At 39.4% G+C, this 17,971-nt stretch overlaps 1 pseudogene; it reads right to left on the bottom strand.

Moving 5' to 3' along the window:
- Positions 1-16,832: 16,832 nt before the first annotated feature.
- LOC132315314 (small nucleolar RNA R71) lies at positions 16,833-16,931 on the bottom strand (annotated as a pseudogene).
- Between the last annotated feature and the right edge of the window lie 1,040 nt (positions 16,932-17,971).

Genomic DNA, 17,971 nt, shown 5'->3' with positions numbered 1-17,971 from the left:
TTCAGTCGGCTTAGTTAGTGCTGAAGTCGTCTTCTTCATTCGTTCAGCCTCTGTAAAACCCTAAATCTTCATTGTTAAGGCCTCTAAGCTTCAACCTAAGTCCCATACGTCCATACTAAATTATTTTAAGTGTTTTAGTAGGCAAAGATTCAACTTAAACAACAGTCTAGGCATAAAAATCTAAGAATAAAGAAAATCATGAACAAGCATATATAATAATGAAATTCTCTGTTTAATCTGATTAAACATGCATGACTATTCCATCTTAACTTTAATTAAACCCCTAGAGTCTAGCTAGGCATGCACAGAACACAGGTTTAAGGGGAAGAGATAGAATAGAGACTTGCCTTGAGTTTCAGTTTTGAAACTCTAAACCACCATCTCTAAGTTTTTCGACCACCTTCTAAACTGTCGTTCCACTCCTCCATTGCCCTTGGTTCAACCCAGAAGCACTCCGTCCCATCCTCCTTGCACCCCTCTTTTTATCTCTCAACTTCACTCTCTGTTTCTCTTCTCTGCCTCCTCAGTTACGGGTTACAGGAAAAGGGTTCTAAAACCCTTGCAGACCCATAACTTATATATATATAGGCCTCACATATTAAAACCTAATTCTAATTCCCCACTTATTAAAAGACGGCCACCTTAACTATTTAAAACCCTAGTCGGCTAACCCGTGAAACATAAAAGAATAATAAAACCCTAATTTATTAACATTTAATTCACTAATCACATAAGCAAATAATTAAGTCAATTAAAGAAAAACAAAATATAATTAAATAAGCAATTAAATAAAATAATTCATTTAAATAACACAATTCATCAATTAAATCAAATAAACAGGCAAATAAATAAATAAACAAATAATCAAATAAAATGCCACATAATCAAGTAAAATGCAATTAAATAATAAATGAAATACCAGGAATATCCATTTAAAATTAGGGGTATTACAATAGTCCCTAGCTTAGTGAGCATGTCAAGGCTACAATCTAATTTAGGTAGTTCAACCATGTGGAACTTTGAGGGATTATACTTAAATCTTGATTCTTTGAACATCTTGAAGATAATGTAGTAATCTTGTATTGCTACATATCATTGCCATATATATTTAAGTTGTTTCCCAAGTTAATCATAAGCTAGCATGTTTATAGGGTTGGTAGTTGATTCACTTCCCTAGTCCTCTCTACCTAAGTTTCTTTCCTCTTAAATTCCTTCCATTTATTGTTTTATGCAATTTTAATTCCTAGTTCTAAGTGACAAACCAACCAAAAACTCTACACCTCTTTCATCAAACTAAGTGATTTTAAAGACCTTGGTTGCCATAAACTTGCAGTCTTTGTGATTTGACTTACCCCTATGATAGCCCTATTTTACAATAATTTGTGATATTGCAAGGGTTGATTATTATTGGTAACATATACCGACGCCCACCAATTTTTGGCGCTGTTGCCGGGGACTGCAAACGGTTTCGTAACCGAGGTTTAAGGATTAACATTGGTTTGATTATGAATATTGTGTTTTGTGTATATTTTCTTGTTTGGTTTTGGTGACATTGTATTTTAAGTATTCTTGTAAGATTCCAGGGACTCAAGGCTTGTCGAGGGAAAACTGAAAAAAAATTGTAAGTCTAGAGGACTCCCGGTAAGTTTTTTAAATTTTTAGTTTAAAAATTGTGAATTTCTTGCATGTGTTTAACTTAGTGATATTTAACTTGTGAAGCCCTTGTCGAGGCTATTCCTGTTTTACTATTTTACAAAGCATCGGTCCTTGTCGTGGCCATTTATTTTCTGTCTTGTTGATAATTGAGGAGAAAGGGAACATTATATGTGGATGTTATAGTGAAGAAGTGTTGTGCTTATTGTGAATTGTGTTGTTGATGTTGGGACGTAGGTCATTATCTTTGCCAACTCTTGAAGCCCCAATTGATATAAATTCATTAGAGAGGACTCTTAGAAGAAACCTTAAGGAATCTGAAAATATAAGAGGAATTGAACCTGAATTTAATGTAATGGCCGGAAATGAAGAAAATGTCAGGAATGAGGGAATCAATAATGATAGGGCTGAAATTTCAAATGTGGTACCTATGACTCTTAGAGACCATTTCATACCTACCACTTATGCCTCTCCTTCTTGCATAGTGATGCCAAACATCGATGCAGCCTAATATGAGATCAAATCTAACACAATTCAAATGCTTCCATCCTTTCATGACTTTAAAAATGAAGACCCCTATAAGCATCTTGATGAGTTCCTTAAAATCTAGTCTACCATCAAGCTTAGGGGCTTCCCTAAAAAGGCACTCCATTTGCGTCTCTTCCCATTCGCCTTAAAAAATAGGGCAAAATATTGGTTGAACTCCCTTGCTGCAAATTCCATCACTACATGGGCACAATTGCAACAAGAATTTCTAAAAAAATACTATCTGGTGAGTAAAACCAACCAAATGAGGCGTTCCATTCTTAGTGTTTCGCAAATCGATGGGGAACAACTCCATGAGACTTGGGAAAGACTTCAAGACCTTCTTAGGAAATGTCCGCACCACCTAATTCCAAAATTGCAATTGGTGTAAGCTTTCTATGATGGTTTAACCGAACCACATAGACTCATGGTTGACTCTTCATGTGGAGGGATATTCATGTCTAAAAATGTGGATGAGGCTTGGACCTTACTCGAGAATTTGAGTGAAAACTCATTGCAACATAATTCTCGTTGGGCTCTAACCTCAACCAATGCAAAGAACACCAATCTATGTCAACCAAAGACAATGAGGGAAGAATCTTCTCAATTGGATGCCATAGCTCACAAATTCTATCAATTAATGGCACCACATCTCTTTTCTTCCTTGTCTCAAAATTCAGCGAGCGTAGTGTGTGCATCATACACTAGCCTATTTCATCTTTCAAAAGATTGCCCCACACCGGAGCAATTTCCTAGTAACAATCAAAAGCAAGCAAATGCTATGTTTTCCAGACCCGAAAATAATCTTTACTCCAATACGTACAATCCGGGATGGAGAGATCATCCGAATTTTTTATGGAGGCAACCCGCCCCACAAAATTTGACATTTCAAAATCAATGGCATCAAAATCAGCCCTCTTCTCAATTTCCAAATAGGCAATTTTAGGCCTCTTCAAGCTACCGTCCACCCTATAATCCAAATGTTTCTACTCCACCTCCTGTGTTTCCAACTGATGAGATTCTCGCTGCAAATAAGCAAATGATGGAACCCCTTAACAAGCAAATGTTAGAATCTAACAAGCAACTATTGACATCATTGCAGCCCACTCTCCAAATGGTTCATTCACATACTCAGTCAATAGCTAAACTTGAGAATCAAGTGGGACAAATAGCTAATTTAATGAACCAATTTCTTCAAAGAGATAAGGGAAAACTTCCCGCTCAACCATTTGAGAATCCTAGAGGGATCCATATGATTGACGAAGTCCCTCCTCCGAGTGGGCCTACTCATGAACATGTCCAAGCAATCACCACCCTTAGGAGTGGTCGAATTGTGGACAACAAGGTTGATGGAGGAAAAGATGAACAAGTTCTCCCTCCCAAAAAACCAAATCCTAACTCCTCTAATCCAAATTTCACTCCTAAAAATCCAAATTCTAGCACTGAAAAGTCCAAGCTTGTGACCCCACATGTGGAGACTTCTTATGAGCCTAAGGCTCCGTTTCCTCAATGTTTCCAAGAGTCGACACATTTTAGGAACAAAAGTTGTAAAATTCAGGACATGTGGGAGGTCTTTAAGCAAGTAAAGATCAACCTACCTCTCTTGGATGCTATCAAGTGAAATCCTCCATATGCCAAATTTCTCAAGGATTTATGTACTCAAAAGCGCACTTTCAAAAGTCATTAACTGAAGAAGGTAAGGCTAATTGAACAAGTGAATGCGATAATTCAGCACAACACTCCTCTAAAGTATAAGGATCTCGTGTGTCATTGGTGACAACAACATAGAACGGGCCCTCCTTGACTTAGGAGCAAGTGTGAACTTGATTCCATATTTAGTTTACTTACAACTTGGGTTAGGAGATCTTAAGCCAACCTCCATGGTCTTGCAGCTTGCTGACAGATCGGTCAAGCACCCACGGGGCATTCTTGAAGATGTCATCATCAAAGTGGAAAAATTTTACTTCCCGGTAGACTTTGTGGTTCTTGACACGGAACCGGTCCATGATCCAAAGAAACATATTCCCGTAATCCTCAGTAGGCCTTTTATAGTTACGGCTAATGCTTCGATAAATTGCCGAACCGGGGTGATGGATATCGCCTTTGGAAATATGCAAGTCAAATTCCGCATTTTCCATGCAACTCAACATCCTTCCGAAGAGGATGATTGTTTTCTCATTGATGTGGTAAATGAAGTGGTCGAAGAATCTCTCCCCTTCATTATAAACAAGGATCCTCTTAAAACTTGCATGTCTCACTTTGACTTTACAAACTTTGATATTAATCAATCCATCCAAGAAGTAAATTATTTGCTCGACATTGATGCAATCATGGACTTTCCTCCTGGGAAAGTGCTAAGAGAACCACTTCCTCAACTTTCCACTACTCCTCCGGTCCCTTCATTGAAATCTCCACCACAACTTGAGTTAAAGCCGTTCCCGGCCCACCTCAAGTATGTGTTTCTTGGTGCAAATAAAACTCGTCCAGTCATCATTGCATTGGACCTTTTAAATGACCAAGAAAATAGCCTTTTAGCGGTGCTACAAGAGTACAAAGAAGCTATTGGCTGGGCAGTGGCTGATTTGAAAGGAATCGACCCTTCTATTTGTATGCATCGTATTCATATGGAGGACGATGCTAAACCTTCTAGAGAGGTGCAACGCCGGTTGAATCCAAACATGAAGGAAGTGGTCATGAAAAAAGTGATCAAGCTACTAGATGCGGGAATCATCTACCCCATCTCTGATAGCAAATGGGTAAGCCCAACTCAAGCTGTTCCCAAGAAATTCGGTCTCACCATTGTTGAAAATTCAGCGGGAAAGCTCATGCCACAACGCACCACCACCGGGTGGCGTGTGTGCATGGACTACCGGAAACTCAATTCTACTAGTAGGAAGGATCATTTCCCACTCCCATTCATTGATCAAATCCTAGAAAGGCTGGTCAGGCAAAGCTACTACTGTTTCCTTGATGGTTATTCCGGCTATAACCAAGTGGCAATTGATCCTCAAGATCAAGAGAATACCACATTCACATGTCCCTTTGGAACATTTGCCTATAGATGCATGCCCTTTGGGCTATGCAATGCACCGATAACTTTCCAAAGGTGCATAATGTCCATATTTTCCGATATGGTCGAGAAGTTCTTGGAGGTATTTATGGATGATTTTTCCGTTTTTGGATCTTCCTTTGACTCATGTCTCCAAAATCTATCCCTTGTGCTTCAAAGATGTAAGGGGACAAATCTTATTCTAAGTTGGGAAAAGAGTCATTTTATGGTCCAAGAAGGCATTGTCTTAGGACATGTTATCTCTAAAAGGGGAATTGAGGTTGACAAAGCTAAAGTCGAATTAATCTCTAACCTTTCTCCTCTAAATTTTGTCCGACAAATCCGTTCCTTCCTTGTCATGCTGGCTTTTATCGCCGCTTCATCAAAGATTTTAGCAAAATATCCCAGCCTTTGTGTAATCTTCTTGCCAAGGATATTCCCTTCAATTTTGATGAAGCCTGTTTGGAAGTTTTCAAGAAGCTCTATACTCTTCTCTCTTCAGCCCCAATCATGAAACCGCTTAACTGGTCTCTTCCCTTTGAGATCATGTGTGATGCATCCGATTATGCATTGGGTGCGGTTTTGGGCCAGCGTGTGGATAAGCTACCACATGCTATTTATTATGCTAGCAAAACTCTCTCGATGCTCAATTAAATTACACCACCACTGAAAAAGAGTTGCTAGCCGTGGTGTATGCCTTGGATAAATTCCGTTCTTACCTTCTTGGATCCAAAGTCATTGTCTTTTCGGACTATGCCGCTCTTAGGAATTTGCTCGCCAAAAAAGAGACTAAACCCCGTCTAATTCGATGGATACTCTTAGTCCAAGAGTTTGACATTGAAATTCGTGATAAAAAAGTGACAGACAATGTCGTCGCTAACCATCTTTCTCGACTACTCATTGAGAAATCTTCTGAATTTGCTGCAATTCGTGATTCCTTTTCGGATGAGCAACTGTTTCAGATTTCTCATTCAAATCTTCCGTGGTTTGTGGATATTGTCAACTACCTTGCGGTGGGAAAAATTCCGTCCAAATGGTCCAAACAAGAGAAGGACTTGTTCTTCTCCCAAGTCAAAAATTTCTTTTGGGAAGATCCGGAATCATTTAAGTATTGCCCGGACCAAATCATCTGGCGATGCATTCCCGAAACTGAATTTTCATGTGTCCTAAATTTCTGTCACACTCTTACATGTGGAGGACACTTCAGTACCAAGAAAACTGCTGACAAAGTCCTTCAAAGCGAATTTTATTGCCCTCTTTGTTTCGGGATACTTACAATTTCTGCAAGTTATGTAAGCGATGCCAAAAGCTCGGATCCATGTCCAGAAAAGACATGATGCCCGCTACCCCTATCTTAATCATAGAAATTTTTGATGTATGGGGAATTGACTTCATGGGACCATTTCCATCCTTTTATGGCTATGAGTACATTCTAGTAGCGGTGGATTACGTGTCTAAATGGGTTGAGGCGAAAGCTAACAAAACCAATGATCATAAAGTTGTGATCAAGTTCTTTCAATCGAACATCTTCAGTCAATTTGGTACGCCTAGGGCCATTATCAGTGACGGAGGTTCTCATTTCTATAATCGCTATCTCAAATCTATCCTTCTGAAGTATTCTATTACTCATAAGGTTGCCACACCTTACCACCCTCAAATGAGTGGTCAAGTGGAAGTATCTAATCGTGAGATCAAGCATATTCTGGAAAAAAACGGTTCGACCGGACCGCAAAGATTGGTCATTAAGACTAAACGATGCGCTTTGGGCCTACCAGACAGCGTATAAGACGCCCATCGGCATGTCACCATATCAATTTGTCTTTGGCAAAGCTTGTCATCTCCCAGTGGAGTTAGAATACCGCGTTTTTTAGGCCATAAAACAGTTCAACTTTGACCTTAAACAAGCTGGTTCTACTCGCAAATTGCAGCTCAATGAGCTTGAGGAAATTCAAAATGATGCATATAAAAGCGCCAAAATCTATAAGGCAAAGACTAAAGCATTTCATGACAAGCACATTGTCAAAAAGTCTTTTACCCCTGGACAGAAAGTTTGGCTTTTCAATTCTAGGTTGTGACTTTTTCCCGGAAAACTCCGTTCGCGGTGGGATGGTCCATATATTATCTCATCTGTCTTTCCTCATGGTACAATTAAACTTTAAGATCTTACCGATGGATCTCTCTTTAAGATTAATGGCCAAAGGCTTAAACCTTATGTTGATGGCATAGTCCCCATTCGAAAAGTGGAGAAAGTCCTATTGACGGACCCAATTTACAAGGACTGATGCGAAATCATGGTTTATCTAGCTATCGACATTAAATTTAGCACTCTCGGGAAGCAATTCTTTCAACTTCCAAGCTTCCTTCTTTCAAGTTGCCTTAGCCAAGATTTTTCAGAAATTAGCTAAGTGTAGCCAAAATGTGAACTTTTTTGGAACTGTCTCGAATTGCGTTCTAAAAGTCACTTTCGGCTTACTTAGTAATTTTAAGGTCTCGATACCATTTTCAGAATTTTTTAAGGTTATTTCGGCAATTTTCTCAAAAATCCAAAAAAATCAAAGGAAATTCGGACCCCAAAATTAGCGCTTTTGGAAATGAGCTCCGAATCCCGTTTTGAGGGTTATACAAGGTGTCTAAGGTCTATAGAAGCTTAAGTTTCTAATTGGAGGATTTTTCGACCTCGGCCCGGCCTCTGTTCGGCCAAAATGCCAAGGCAGATTCTGTCCAAAATTGCGGGCACCCGCCAATCTCTACGGGGACCTGCCGAGCGCCAAAGGGAGGTCCAGCTGCATGCCAGGCTTGGCCTGTGCCAAGCCTTGGCACCTTATGGACACCCTCGCCAGGCTTCGGGCCATGAATTAAAACACCCATTTCCAAGGCCCATTTTGAATTTTTTAACTTCCCTCTCATCCTTCCAACCGATCCTACTCTCTCCTACCTAAACCCTTATTCCTCTCCTTCTATTCTTTTTCTTTTCCATCTCATCTCCTTCTATCTCCAACCTTCTTCCATCTCCATCATCCTCATCATTCCATCCATTTTGCACCAAGCAAAAGGGATTTTGTGGATTTCTTCACTTTGGGTAAGCTTCTCTCTCTCTCTCTTTCTTTTAATTTTTGGATTAATGGAGGATGTGATTGATTGTGTAGAGGTATAGTAGTTGTTGGGGCTTGGTATATCTTGATTGCAGGACAAAAATTTTGGGGTTTTCACCATTTTAATCAATTCTTGCCTTTTACAATTTGTTCTTGCATGCCAAGTGTTCGATAAATTGCCTAAGCCAACTCCTTCTTCCAAATGTCTCCCAAAACTTCCTCCAAGCATGCTCGTTCCTCTGAGGAACCATCCGAGGAAGCTCCCACTCCAAATTAGGCTGAGTGGCCCATTGAAACGGAAGCCAAATTTGTTATTAAAGATGAGTTCAAAGAAAACCCAGAAACGGCCTGGGCAGTCAAAGAATTGAAAGACTGTGGCCTCAAAGCTCTTTTCAAACCCTGCATTGGCTCGTGATCAGTTGGCCAATTATACATCAACCTTCGCAATAGCACGAATCATTGTAAAATAGGGCTATTGGTCGGGTAAGTCGAACCACTGGGACTGCGCTAGTTTAAGGCAACCTAAGCGTCTAGAATCGTTTTAGAATGATAAGGGGGAATAGGGTGTTTGCTTGGTTTGTCACTAAAGCTATGAAATTAAGATGCATAAAATAGAACTTGCAAGAATTTAAAAGAGATAAAATGTTGGTAAAAGAGACTAGGGAAGTAACTTCACCACCTACAATATAAACATGCTAGAATATGATTCATTCGGGGAAAAACAACATAAATATGTGGCTATAATAAGTAGTTACTCATGGTTACTACATTACCTTCAAAGGATTCATGGAATCAATAGGCAAGAACAATTTATCAAAGATTTTACATGCTCAATTACCTAAACTAAAGTGTAATTTAAGACATGTTCACTAAGCTAGAAATTGTCAAACCATCAATCACATGATAAGAGCACATGAAGCTAAGAATTAAGAATAAGCCATCCAAGGAAGAACCTAAGCTATGGCCTATCAAATCTCTCAACAACATGCCATTAAAACCATTCCAAAAATCTCATCTTCATTGTCACCATGAAAATGTAAACCATACAACCATGAAAACATACATTCTAAGACAAGAAAGTAGGTCCAACATGATCATTAAATCAAAATCAATTCATTACATCAAGTAAGAGTTCTAGATTATGGAATCACCACAAAATACATTATTTTTCCCAAACTAGAATCAAAAGTAAAGCATGCTTACAATGAGGGGTTCCATTACCTCCCTAGAGGAGGAGTTAGTTACACATGGGAGCCTTAGAATGAAGAAGAACCATGGATCCTCCTTCCATTTTCGAGCTCCCCTTTCTTGCTCCAAGAACTCTCCTTCCTTTGCTCTCTTCTCTCTCCTCTAATCTTGTAGAATGAAGCTCCTCTCATTTGTGTGGCTCATATCCCTCTTATCTACCACCAAAAAGGCCACCAACCAACATCTCCAACCACTTCATTAAAGAGGAAAGCAAAATGAAGAAACCAAGGTGCAAGTGGGCTGAAATGAGCCATTTCCGAAGGGCATTCTGCCCAAAATTCGAGCACTCAAAGCAAGGCCTCGAGCACTCGAATTTAGTGTAAAAATGCCCATGCTTCACTTGCTCCGCCCAGACCTACTTTGGTTAAACAGCCATAACTTTGCACTCTGAACTCCGAATGATGAACCGTTTGAAGATTTAGAAAGCTAATTCAGAGCTCTAAATATTTCATGTTTTAGTGGAGATCCAATTCTCAAGGATGGTTGGTCGAAAATGAAGATCAAGGCAGAATTTCATTGCTGCCAGGCAGTTCTGCGCACCTCTGGTAACAAGGCCATAAATCTCTGCTCCGAGCTCCGAATGACAAACCGTTTGAAGATTTAGAAAGATAATTCAGAGGTCTAAATCTTTCATGTTATGAGGGAAGTCCAGTTCTCGAGTTTGGAAGGTCAAAATGGCAAGCAAAGTTCAGGTTCTACTGCTGCCAGAATTCAGCATTGGCACCTTTTGTTGCTCAAGATTCCACAAGGCCTTATTCTTGTTCCATTTTGGCCAATGAACCTGAAAATGCATAAAAACATAGAAATGAAGATAATCTACATAAATTAACATACAACGGACTTTACTAATGCAATTTAGGGCGCTTGAATATATAATATTCGGCGCTTATCAGCTCGTTCTATCCGCATATCGTCCACCAATTCTACTCCAACATGTTTAATTCATGTGTAGAGCCGGAGGTCATTAAGACCACCATTGATGGCACATCTTTTGCAATCACCCTTCATGACCTTGCTACAGCCTTGGAGTGTCCATTGGCATCTCTTTTGGATGAGGAGGACCAGCCTCTGTACGGTGCTCCTCTAGTTAATCTGGCCTTGTCTGAAATTGTAGAGGAAATATGCCAGAATAAGTATAACAGCAGTTGCAAATCAAGCACGAATAAGTCATACCTTCCGTGCCGGCTGTGGTTTTTGGACTCCGTCCTTGCCAAAAATGTCCTTCTCGTTCCTAAGCACTCTGAGCGTAAGGGGGTTTTTCTGTACACCCTTTATGCCGCTGAGAAGGGACATTGGTTTTGTGTCCCACAACTCATTTGGGACCAGCTTCTCAAGGTTTACAATGATCTTTTTGTGATGCAATCGGATAATGCCCTCACTTGGGCACTTCTTTTCCCGTACTTGGTCACCAAGCTGCTTAAGAATAAAAAGTTCAAAGTCCCCCAGAGAGGAGAGCGGAGCACTAAGGTATTTCTTTTTGACCTTGGTGCATGGAAGTCAAGCACCATCCAGCTTAAGACTTCTCGTTAAGCCCGCATTGGCAGTGTGTTTGATTAGGGAGGTCCAGCTGCTCCTGTTGCTCTTGCGCCAGCTACTCCCGCACCAGTTGCGCCACCACCGCCTGCTATGTCCCGTGCCGATTACAACTCTCTCAGTACCTGTCTTGATACCCTTCAGCCGTGAGCTGAGACCATGGAGGGCACCCTTACGGAATTCCGTAAGGAGACTCAGGAGGGACAGCAGGTATTACAGGCCATGCTGCAATCTTTGATTGACTGACCCCCAGGCGGTGCCGGTGGCTCATCCTCTACTCCGATGATAGATTGATTTCCTGCTTTTAATTCCTATTTTCATTTTCAGTAGTACTCTTTTGCTTTACTTTCGGCCGCGTTTGGCATTACTTTAAGTTCCTATCTTGAACTTATAACTGCAATCCTTTTTCCTATTTTGCATGGATACTCGGTTTTTGGTTAAATAAAATTGCAGTTGTTTAGTTTTATCTCTGTCTGGATTTATATGATGCTTGTTGTGCATAGATGTGTTCTTAACAGGTTCTTTTTAGATTCAAGTTTGGGGGAGTGCTCTTAGAGTTCACATGGTGGTATATTTTTACAACGCCACCGATTTTCCTCCTCTCCTTGGTATTATTGCTCTTTGTACCCTTTTTATTTTTCATTTCCAATTCCATTATTTGTCTTCTCACATTGAGGACAATGTGACATTCAAGTTTGGTGGTACATTTTGGTATTGCATTTTTGCTTGCACGTTCTAACTTGATTCATGTAAGTTAATAAATTTAATTTTTAGGAAGTAATGATCTTTTAATCTTGGAACTTGTTGGAGACTGAAGCATGTGTTTAATACTATGTGTATAGAGGCAAATGATAGTTTTGAAAATAAAGAAAAATCTGAAATGATCATGTTGATTCAAATCGGTTTGTATAAATGCTTCAATTAGATTTTCGTCGGATTTCATACTCTTCTATGCTTCACATTTCACAGATGCACACTGAAAACTTTATTGTGAGGCATGTAACCTAATTTACCTTGACCATGACTCAGTTGATTTGAAATGATGACCCTAATGAATGGATATCTTTGGCATTGATCTAAAATATATATATATATATATATAAGCCCTTGGAGTGTCGTTACACTTAGCACCTAAAGCCATCCAGTTTGGGAGTTGCTGGCCTGACACTCGCTACATAGGTTAGTTAGAAAGCTTAAGGGACTTAGGCATTACACGGTCATTCACGAAATGAAAAAAATAAATAAATATGGTTCGTTGGAGTTCGTAGCCTTGCCAAGTCAAGTTATTAAGCCCTTGGAGTGTCTTTACACTTAGCACCCTAAAGCTATCCGCTTTAGGAGTTGATGGCCTAACACTTGCTACATGGGTCGGTTAGAAAGCTTAAGGAACTTCGGCATTGCACAACCATACTATGTATGCAAAAAATAATAATAATAATAATAATAAAATGTGTATTTTGAATAAATCATGCCTCAGAGACCTCATTTAAAAGGGAAATTCCATGATTTGAAAACTTGTGTTTTGAAATTGGAAAGAGAAGGTAAAAGCTGCATATTGGGAATCCAGTTCACTTTCATTGAAGTTAGAGTTGATTTCTATTAAAGAGATGACAATTGAAGTATTTATATAGACTATGATGTTGATGCATGAGAATTGAAATATTTTTAGCCATTGTGTTATATCAAGGCTTCATATACACAAGGTAGTCTGCAAAAATGATTCCGTCTCCAATGTTATATCTGTTCTAAGTTGCAAATGAGCTGTGTGCATTTTCTTGCACCATGGTTGATGTCTGTGGATAGTAGTTTCAAATGTTGTCATTTTGTTAAGTCCTTCATTTTGGTTTTGCTATGGGACTAGTAAAATGTAAGTTTGGGGGTGTGATAAGCGCCGAATATTTCATATTCAAGCGCCCTTATTTACATTAGTTAAGTCCATTTGTTGGTCCTATTGTATAGATTTTCTTCATTTGCATGTTTTTGTTTGCTTTTAGGATGGTTCCTCAAAAAGGGTTAAAAGTGAAGCTTTGGTGAATTCTTGAAGATCAAAGCATGCCATTGCCGGGAACCTTCATTTTTGCCAAGCCAGTGAACCATTGAACTCAAGGTTCTCTCCACAAAAAGTGCTAAGAACAATGATCGTGTCATCGGGCCGAGCCAAAATCATTTTAAAAAGCAAAGTTGCCCCCAAGAGCCTTGCAGGCGCTCGCCGATTGGTCCAGAAAGTTTATAATTTTGCTAGGCCCCGCTATGCACTGTGGGCCCCCACCATGTGCCACCATTAGCCTCAGCCAAGCCTCAAGTTACCCTTGCCAGCGCGTGGATTCTCATCAGGACATGGGCGCCCGTCAATCTGCAAACAAGAGGTCGTGGGCTGCATTGTTTCACCTAATGTTACCCCTTGATTCAAGGGATTGCTCTACACTTCTCTAGGGATTTTGGGCCACGAATTTAAAGTGGTTGGAAGGCTATGGTTGCTTATTAGAGGCTTGATGCATTGTATTAAAGACATCTCATATTTTGTAAGGTTTCTAAAGAGAGAAATATTGTTCTTGATGAGCGCTGAAAAGTGCATATTTAAACCCCTTAAGCTTAGGCATTCTAGTACCTTTATCTATCTTACTTTCCCGTCTTAGATTGATTTCGTATTATTTCCATTTTCAGGCACTTATCCCGAAAATAAGCTAACTCAGCCAAATAAGAGCATAAATGAAGCAATTCTAGGAGAGATCAAAGAAAGGAGCCAAGTGGAAGCAAAAGGAAGAAAAAGGTGGAAATCAACATCTTCGATCGATCTCAAATCAAGGTTCGATCGATCCAACATGATCGATCTCAGCACTTCAAGATGGATCAGAGTCATGATGACATTTTCAGAGATCTCAAAAGTTCGATCAATCCAACATTATTCTTCGATCGATCGAACTACCTTATCCTTATCCAAATGATTGATCTTATCCAGTTGTACCACCCTACCAACCACTTTTGTCCTTTTCCCAAAAATATCTTCAAAATATCTCAGATTTGTTTTTATCCAAAAAGCGCCACCATTGAGGATCGATCCAACCTAAGTTCGATAGATCTCAGCCATGTTCGATCGATCCAAGTTCAAGGTTCGATTGATTGAACTTCTTCCAGTGCAAAAAAGTTAAATTTCTAGCTCATTGAAAGTTGCCCTTTATCCAATCATTGGGGAATATTTGCTGCACGACCCCAGCTCATTTTGTGTGTCATTTTGACCTACCTATATAAGGATAAGGATTACTTTTTATAATAGAAGATACCATATCACATCATATCATCTCATACCTTGTAAGAACTCTTGGAGAGCAAGCTTAGAGGAGGAGAAGGCTAGAGACACCATTGGAGACTCTTCATCAACCAATGAGCAAATCTCTACCATGGAGTTAGCCCTTGAGGGTTGGAGAAGCACTACCATGAGTTGCTAGACATCCTCTTGGGGCTAGAGTTAGCCCCAAGCATGTTTTCTATATCTTAATTTTGTGTATTATTGAGGGATTAGTGTTGTAATACATGTTTTGGCACTTCTATATACATAGATCTTGTTTATTCAATGATTTATGTGGTTTAATGCTTCCAATTGATCATTTCATTCTATCCATATGTCTATGTATACTAGAATAGATATTCATGTGTTTGTCTCCATTTCTTGTGTTATTGGTGCATGTCTATGTGTATTAATGCCATAGATCTAGAGATTGTCAAAACTTTGTGCTTAAAAGAATGCTCTTGTAATTTTCTAGATGGTTCATGCTCATTTCTTGATGGATTGTGCCTCTCCCTTAGCTTAATTATTTTAATTTCATGTCATTAGCTTAATTGTAGTGTAGTGGTAGCACAGTTGTTAGATGGAAGGACAATCCATGCTTGTTATTTAATGCTCCATACTTTTGAATGCAAGTAGCATATGTCTCTAACCATGTGGTGTATTTGGCTTGTGAGCTTAATGAAAGGATTAATGACTTGCTAGATATATTGTGTTTTTCACATGCTATTTAGACAATATATGCTTAATTGTTAGATATATTGTGCTTTTCACATGTTGATTAGACAATGTATACTTAATTGGTCACCCTTACTAGTTGAATCAGCCAAACACACACACACACATCAATATTGCAACACACATTTCCCTCATTAGTCACTTGTTAAGGGTGTAGAAAAGTATTGCTTGGTGGTGACCTCTAAACCCCAAGATCTCCCTCTCTCTTACTTACTCTTTATTGCATTCAATTATTTAGTTTAATTTGCTCTCTAGTTTAATCAACCAACCAACCATTTGTTTGATCACTCAACCTACTAACCCTAATAGTGATTCCACAGCCAAAGTCGACTCCAATCCCTTGGGACGATCCCTACTCACCCTAACTATATTTTTAGTGAAGGTAGTAGTGGTTTTTATAAATGTAAAACTTGGCCCTCGCCTTAATGCACACTCCTAAGCTTGTGGTGCAGTGACAGCGACATACACCACCAAGTTTTTGGCGCCGTTGCCGGGGATTAGGTAACGTCATATTTGTGGAATCAATTAGGAATTAGTACTCTTTTGATCGTGTCTTTACTTTGTTTTTATTTTTCTTTTGATTACTTATTGTGTTTGTTCATCTTTGACAAGGAGCATTGAGCTAGGAAGCAAGCAAAGGAGCATTCAAACAAAGGAGCTAAGCAAGAAAGGAAAAATGCTAAAAAATTGCTAAGCTAAGCTTTAAATTTGGAGTTGAAGTGCTAAAGGACCTTTGTGAGCTTTTTCTTACTCAATCCTTTAGTTAAGTCGTCGGCCCGCGTGGAGGCTTGTTGTTTTTAAATTCTTAGATAAATCGTGAGCCAGCGTGGAGGCAATCTTAATTATTCTTTGCATCATTGTTGTTAAAGCATAGGAGTATGGGTTAAGTGTTTGTGGAGGAAGATTCATTGAATTGTTGTGAAGTCGAAGTGTTTGTTCATTCATTGTGTTTATATGTTTTTACATTGTGCATGCATGGTCGTAGATCACTAAGACCAACTCTTGTCCCTCTTGATTTGCATCTTAAATCCGTAGTTAGAAATCCTAGGGGAATAGGAAGTTCTATTTCTACCCAATCCATTACATCAATGGAAGGCCATAATGAAGAGCATGTAGAGGACCTTGGTCACATAGACCAACAAGGTATCATTCATCCAAATGTGCATCATGAGAACTTGCAAGTACCATTAGACATGCCTAGGCCATTCATCCACCAACCACAACAACAACAACAAGGCCAAGTTCCATTTGGAATGCCAAGGCCAATGTATGCTCCACAACCTCCCATCATTCAAGGAAATCAAAATCAAGGTGCCCATGTTGCACCTCAAATTGCTAATCATCCACTTGCTTTAAGAGATCACTATGTGCCTAATGAATACAATGCACCCACATGCATTCAATTGCCACCATTTAGAGCACATCACTATGAAATTAAATCACAAACCATTTAAATGCTTCCTAAATATCATGGACTTCCAAGTGACGAACCTTACAAGCATTTATATGAGTTTCTAGAAGTATGTTCCACCGTAAAATATACGGACATGCCGGAAGAGGTCTTAAGACTCAAACTTTTTCCATTCATCTTAAAAGACAAGGCAAAGTATTGGTTTAACAATCTTAGGCCTTTTTCAATCACTTCTTGGGCAGAAATACAACAAGAGTTCTTGAAGAAGTACTATCCGGTTTCTAAGACCAATGCCATGAGAACCTCAATTCGGGAATTTTCACATGGGGATGGAGAAACGTTTCATGAGGCATGGGAACGCTTTAATGAATTGCTTAGGAAGTGTCCACATCATGACATGCCCAAATGGCAATTAGTTCAATATTTCTTTGAGAGCTTATCGGACAATTACAAAGGCATGGTTGATGCTTCCATGGGTGGCTCATACATTGATAGGCATGAGGAAGACGTGTGGCGTCTTTATGAGAGCATGAGTGAAAATTCTTTGCATAGAACATTATCATCCAAGAATGGTAGAAATTCACAAAGTAGGAAGAGTGTTGGCTTACATCAAGTCGACCATTCAAATGAAATAGCCGCTGAAATGAAGTCTTTATCTCAAAGGTTTGATCAATTTTTGATTAACCAAAACTCGGCGAACCAAGTATCTTCCTTCCCTAACTATTCTCATCGTGCATCAAATGAAACATGTATGACTTGTTCTAGTGTTCTTCATTCTACTTCTCATTGTCCTCACGGAAAAGTGCAAAATGAACCTAATGAACAAGTCAATGTAGCTTTTGTGAACCAAGGGAACAATCTTTATGGTACTCATTATAATCCAAGTTGGAGAAATCATCCGAATTTCTCTTGGAAAAACCAAAGAGAGGGCTCAAACCCTTCCCAAGGCAGTTTTCAAGGGAAGTACATTCCACATCCACTTCAAAACCAAGGATCCCAAGGTTATAGACCTTATCAATCACAAGGGAATCAATTTGCTAACTCTCATTTTCCCAACCAATCTTATTCCCAAGGAAATGCTAGAAGTCCCCCCTTTGAAGAAAAAGTTTTGAATACTTGGGGCACTTTAGAGGCTAACACACAATTGTTTCATTCCCACTCTCAATCTATTGCGAAGCTAGAAACCCAAGTGGGGCAAATAGCAAGCACTCTTAATGCTAGAGAGAAGGGAAAAATGCTTATGAATGGCCCACCTAAGCAACAATGTGTTGTGGGAACCCATTCCTCATTGGAAGGCCACACCATTGAGCATATTAATACGGTGACTACCTTGTGGAGTGGTAGGATTGTAGACAATCAAGTTGAAATGTCCAATGAAGAGAGTGAACCGGTGCAACCTCAAGTTGTCACCCATCCCGTTTCACATCCCATTCCTCCTT

This window comes from Cornus florida, unplaced genomic scaffold (assembly GCF_030987335.1).
Source record: "Cornus florida cultivar Cherokee Brave unplaced genomic scaffold, ASM3098733v1 CherokeeBrave_3.0.0_Hap2_Chr06, whole genome shotgun sequence".
NCBI lineage: Eukaryota > Viridiplantae > Streptophyta > Magnoliopsida > Cornales > Cornaceae > Cornus > Cornus florida.
This window is presented reverse-complemented; position numbering and strand designations above follow the sequence as displayed.